The sequence below is a fragment of the Pongo abelii genome, chromosome 16 (genome assembly GCF_028885655.2).
Source record: "Pongo abelii isolate AG06213 chromosome 16, NHGRI_mPonAbe1-v2.0_pri, whole genome shotgun sequence".
Classification (NCBI taxonomy): Eukaryota; Metazoa; Chordata; class Mammalia; order Primates; family Hominidae; genus Pongo; species Pongo abelii.
The window spans coordinates 31,324,955-31,331,297 of NC_072001.2; the positions used below are offsets into that span (position 1 = coordinate 31,324,955).

The window sequence follows — 6,343 nt, forward strand, 5'->3', positions numbered from 1 at the left end:
ATAAATTACATATATATATATATCTATACATAAGATACTTTCTGTCGCCATTACGTTGCACTGTTCAGAGCTGCAAGACAGCAGTACAGATAGGGAGAAATGCCCAGGAGCATCTCATCATGTGGTGCATTTAGCTCACTTCACAAGCTGTACGTCTGTCCAGAGTCTATCTTTCCATCAGTCCTCCTCTTTTCTCCTCACTTCTGCTTGGTTTTTATGAAAACAATGGCTCTGATGGATTTTGCACCTGTGCTAGTTCTTGGGAAAGGTCCATGCAGGAATGGGCACAGTCGCATGATGAATGAGATGGCATCATCCCAAAAAATAAACTGAAACAAACAAAAAATTTAAAAAAAAGAACAGGACTAGAAAACTCAATTTTTTTGACATACCTAAAAAAGGGGACAAGAACAGCATTTGTTCTCCCCATGGGGACAGGAATGAAGAGGAGGGAGGGAAGAGGGACTTGATTTCTTCTGTTCACAAGAGAATGGTTGAAGGGGATTCTTCAGAGTTTTTCAGGGGATGGGACCCAAATGTAGGGCCCAGACTGGTCCTCAATGATTTGTTTGATTTTGTTAGAAATGTCTTCCAGTGAGTAACCCTGTACAATGGCCATAAAGTACTCTCCACATTCCTGCTCCAGTTTCATGGCTTTGTATAGATCTTATTTGCTTGTTCATATGTCTGCCTTCGGTTCATTTCCATAAGGGCTTCAATGGACTTTGGCTTGATGAAAATGGCAATGGGGTAAAGTTGTGCTTGCTGCAGTCTCTTGATAGCATTGCCGGAAACATCTAAGATGCAGTGCTTGCCCCTCTCTGCAACTGCCCGCACTGACTGGATGCTGATCCCATAGAGGTTATCATTAAATTGGCCCACCTCAATGAACTTGTTGTCCCGAATATCTTTCTCCATTTGTTCTCAGGACACCACAAAGTGGTAATCTTGTCCATCCACCTCATTATCACGTCGAGGCCGGGTAGTATGTGGCACACAGGATCCAAATTTATGTGGAAATTCGGAGATCAGGTCATCGTTGACTCGGTCCTTCATTGGGCCCAGGATGATCACAGGCCTTGCATAGTGAATTTCTTGCTGTGTCACCGGCTCATTCAACAAAATAGCATGCTCTTGTCCTTTGGAACTGCTTTCGCTGTCACTGGTGTTGGATTTCACTTCCTGTTACTGTATGCTGCTCTCCTGGGCCATGTTTTCTTTGCTCTTGTGAAGTGGAAACTTTCCAGAGAGGCAGAAACTCTTTTTACGTTTCGTTTTGATCGACCTGTTAGATTCAATCATCCCCGTCCTGGCATGGAACTTCACAGTTTTCAATCGAGCTCTTTCTTTCTTTTCCACCCTCTTCTTACTGGGGATCACACCAATCTGCTCACTTTCTCCGTGTGGGGTCACCAGGCTTGCCTGCCACCACTCATCATCAGAGGCATTAATGACATGCAGAATGTCACCATAAGAGAAGCTGAGCCCCTGGCTTGGCAGGCAGCTGTCCCGAGTCCGATCATAATCAAACAGGGCCCTGACATACAAGGACCTCTTCTGGCTTGTTCAGAGGGACCCAGACCCAGAGCTCATGCTGCTGTTCATCATTTGTTCTCGCAAGTCATGTATCTTCGTTTCAAAGCGACTGTATTCTGGTGCCGGGTCGGAGTCCAGATCTAGTGCTGAGAAAGCACCAGCTCAGGCCAGTCCCTCCATCCGGCACAGGAGACCACGGACACTGGGGAATGTATCTTTTGAAAACAAAGCAGTAGTCTATCCCATTAGTTTAATTTGTTTCTTGTCTTAATATGTAGTTTTTTGGGTTTTGTTTTGTTTTGTGTTTTTGAGACAGAGTCTTGCGCTGTCACCCGGGCTGGAGTGCAGTGGCATGATCTTGGCTCACTGCAGCCTCTGCCTCCTGGGTTCCAGTGATTCTCCTGCCTCAGCCTCCCAGGTAGCTGGAATTACAGGTATGTGCCACTACACCCGGGTAATTTTTGTATTTTTAGTAGAGACGGGATTTCACCATGTTGGCCAGGCTGGTCTCGAGCTCCTGACCTCAGTTGATCCACCTGCCTCCCCCTCCCAATGTGCTAGGATTACAGGTGTGAGCCACCACAACCGGCCTTAAAATGTAGTTTTGAAAGACAAATAAAGTAAGGAATTTTAAGCGTATCAAAATGGGAGGCCAGGGTAAGTGACGAAAAAAGATGGAGTAGAAACCCTGCTTTAGGTAGTGTGCTGTTGCGGTCTTCCTAAATCTTCCTCAACCATGCTCATAAACACATCCATGGGACTCCTGCCTTCAGTGTAAGAGGCAGGTATTCAAAGGACAGTGAATTAAAAGACTAAACTCAATCACTTATTTCTTACTTATGACCAGATTTATCATCTGAAATAATAATGCAAGTTATTGTATACTAAAGCTGTTCAACTATTTCAGCCAACAAGAAGTGTCACCCTAGCCTGGCCAGGTTCCAGTTCTAAGGACGTCTGTACTAGACTACAGCATTATGTGGCTAATGGGAACCATCAGTCTGTTCAAATTATGAGGTGCCAGAAAGAGAAAACAATTCTCTTTCCTAAATTTTTATGTGGGTTTTTAAAAATGAGTGAGAAAAAGAAGCAATTACTTACATTCAAATTCCTGAAGTCTTCATTATAGCCAAGGGCATATCCTATAACAAACTTGTCTGGAATTTCAAATCCAACAACTGAAAAGAATCATAAGTCATCATTTAGATACAGAAAACATCACTTTTAAATCGAATACTGGCAAATGTGCCTCTCTACAAATATTCTCTCAACAATTATAAGCCATTTCACGTAAAACTCTTTTAGCTTAAAGATGGTTAAATGATTGACAAAAAAAAGTAATTCACTTACAGTCTGGCCTATATACAACATTTCGTGGGGTCCTTTTCACCAGAAAGCTATTAGTTACAAAATGTGACATATACAGAGAGATTACAGGGCATTACAAAAGAGAAGATTAATGTTTCTAAACACTGTTTCATTTCATCTGTGCTGAGTGTACCATGGTCGCTGTTAACACATCCAAGGAAAGACTATGAGATGGAGAGTAAATTATGGGGATGACCAGGAAGGGGCAGCAATGAGTTGACACTACAGACAAGGGCCTTGGTTGATCACCTGGAACCTGAAGGACACTTCTGAGACCTGCACCCTGACTACCCATGTGTCCATTGAAGGGGAGCTAATCAGGAGGATGAATGGGTATAGAGTGTCAATGAGCAAAGATGAAAAGATAAGGGTTCTCAGTCCAGAAACCTTGGAAATACAATCCCTAAACTGTAAAAGGGTGTGGGAGAGGTGAGCATCACCTTTCATCACAACATTCTCTGTTTTTAAAGAGATGAGTCTCACTCTGTGGCCCAGGCTGCAGTGCAGTGGTGTAATCACAGTTCACTGCAGCCTTGACTTCTTGGGCTCTAGCGATCCTCCCACCTCAGCCTTCCGAGTAGCTGGGAAAACAGGTGTGTACCACTTCGCCCTGGCTGCATCACTACTTTTAATAACTGGCTTACAAAGAGGAACTTTAGGCTAAAACAACTAACATGCCAAAAGAACCAGTATTTATTTTTGAGAGCAAAAGCTGCAGGTGGTATAAGTCAACTCTACCAAAAGCTAATTTTATAACCCAAATGCTGCCTGTTGAAAAATATTCAGCCATTAAGAAAAGCTATAGAAGCTGCTTTGAAAGCCTTTATAGATGTTAAAGGCAGTCTCAAGAAAACTTATGCCTTCATACCTTCCTAGATAAATACATATGTTTAAGGAGCTGGAAAAGGCCTAAAGTGATTCTCAACCTGGACTGCACATCAGAATCACCTGGGACCTTTAAAAAAACAAAACTCAGGTTACCCAGGCCACGGACCTGACCAATTACATCAGAATTGCTGGAGATGAGACAAAGGCATAGGTTGTCCTGGTTTTTGTTTTTAACTCTCAGGTGACTCCAATGTGCAGTCTAAGTAGAGAACCACTGACCTCAGCCGTAGGCTCAAGGGATCGCCGAATCATGTCCCTCATGATTCTTCCAGTAAATGGATAGAGGTGACACTTCAATCCCATTTCCATTTAGAAAGAACATAATAAGCGAATCACAGCAAAAACCCTTCCCTCTACCTAAACTCAGAAATGCTCCAGAAAATGTATCAATAAACTCAGTGCAATCTGTATTAGGAGTTCAGAACTCTGCAACCCCTATGCCTACAGATCTGAATGTTTAATAAAGCTCCATCTCTAAGGCGTGACTAGAGTTGCATCTGAAGCATTTTGCTACTGTAAATGGGGAACCACTCCTAAGAAGATAGATGCAAATGGCCAATAAGCAGATGAAAACATGTTCAACATCATTAGTCATCAGAGAAACACAAACCAAAACCACAGTGAGCTACCACATCACAGCCACCAGGATGGCTATAATAAAAAAGACAGCAACAAGTGTTATCAAGGACGTGGAGATATTGGAACCCTCATATATTACTGGTGTAAAATAGTACATATACCTTGTTAAACAGTCTGGCAATTCCTCAAAATGTTAAACATAGAGTTACTGTATGACCTAGCAATTATATACTCAAGATACCTGAAAACAGGTATTCAAACTTGTACACAAACATTGAAATCAACATTATTTATAGGAGTCCAAAGGTAGAAACCCAAATGTTCACCAACAGATGGATAAACAAAATAGGATATAGTCATACAATGTAATATTATTCAGTCAAAACAAGGAAGTACTGATACACACTCCAACCTGGATGAACCTTGAAAACAGTATGCTAAGTGAAAGAAGACAGGATATTGCATGAGTCCATTTATACGGAATGCCCACAATACACAAATCTGTATGGACTTTCTGTAGAAAGTAGATTAGCAGTTGCCAGGGGCTGGGAGAAGGGAGAATGACTGCTAATGGGTACAGGGTTTCTTTGGGGGGGTGATGAAAAGGTTCTAAGATGAAATAGTGGCAGTAGATGCACAACTCTGAATATACCAAAAACCACTGGATTGAACAACTTTAAAAGAGTGAATTTTATGGTATGTGACTCATAGTTCCATAAAAAAAAGAGTCTGTTTACAGTTCCAGAACCAGCTACATATATAGTATGCTAAAAATCTTACTATCTTCCCTACATTCTAAAAGGCACAATTAAGCAGCTAGCTAGCTGCTCACTACAATGAGATCAATCACATTATAACATTGGTGAAACAGTGTTTACAGTTAAAAAATTTTTAAATATATTATCTGCTTGACTCACATAGTTTCCCTGAGAAAAAGATGTTAACAATCATTCCGCTTTAAAGATTCAGAGAAATTAAATATGGAAGAGTTTCTCGGTTAAGTGGCAGTGAAATGCCGGACTAAACTCCCATGTCCATGTCTTTCTCACTTTACTGCTCTGCCCAGGACAGGAAAACAGGAACTGGGTGGGAAGAACTTTAGGAGTCATCTAGGCCATGCATTCTGTCTCTCTTTTTTTTTTTTTTTTTTTTGGAGACAGAGTCTTGCTCTGTCACTCAGGCTGGAGTGCAGTGGTGTGATCACAGTTAGACCACTTATTCTCAACAGAGGCGGTATCACCTCCAAGGAAGCCAAAACTAATTCTGAGCAGGGAGGGTGGAAATCTTAGACATTACAAGATTTGTGACCCTCCAAAACTCAACCCTACCCCACAATCTTATTCCTTAGTGTTGAATTTCTCTCTGAGTATCCTACAAGCAGCACTGATATGGAGTTCATGCAAGATACATGAAATCTATGCAAGATCAGTGCTACAAAACTATGGCGAATAGATGACTTGCGTCAAGAAATGACCCAAGCATTTTTTGAACATGTCCTACCTGTGGCAACACAAAATCTCTCTCTCATGAACCAGTCTATCTCAATTCCACAGCATATACCAGGAAAGAACAACAAAAGAGTACCCAGAGGATTAAAGTCTGTGCCATGGTAGGTTGACATTTAAAACCCTAATGAGCAGGTAGAAAAATAAGCAAGTGCACTGATAAGTTTCTATTAGGTTGGTGCAAAAGTGATTGCGGTTTTTGCCTTTTCATAGGATACTACTTAGTGTCCTATAACACATCGCTTATATACTCTCATAATGCCTGTCCCAAATCTATTTAAAAGAAAAACTGGCCAGGTGTGGTGGCTCATGCCTGTAATCCCAGCACTTTGGGAGGCTGAGGTGGGTGGATCACGAGGTCAGGAGATCGAGACCTTCCTGGCTAACAAGATGAAACCCCGTCTCTACTAAAAATACAAAAAATTAGCCAGGCGTGGTGGCAAGTACCTGTAGTCCCAGCTACTCAG

The 6,343-nt window shown here is 41.8% G+C and overlaps 1 pseudogene; it reads right to left on the reverse strand.

The window, feature by feature from the left end:
- Positions 1–418: 418 nt before the first annotated feature.
- On the reverse strand, positions 419–1,705 carry LOC100438867 (disks large homolog 3-like; annotated as a pseudogene).
- Between the last annotated feature and the right edge of the window lie 4,638 nt (positions 1,706–6,343).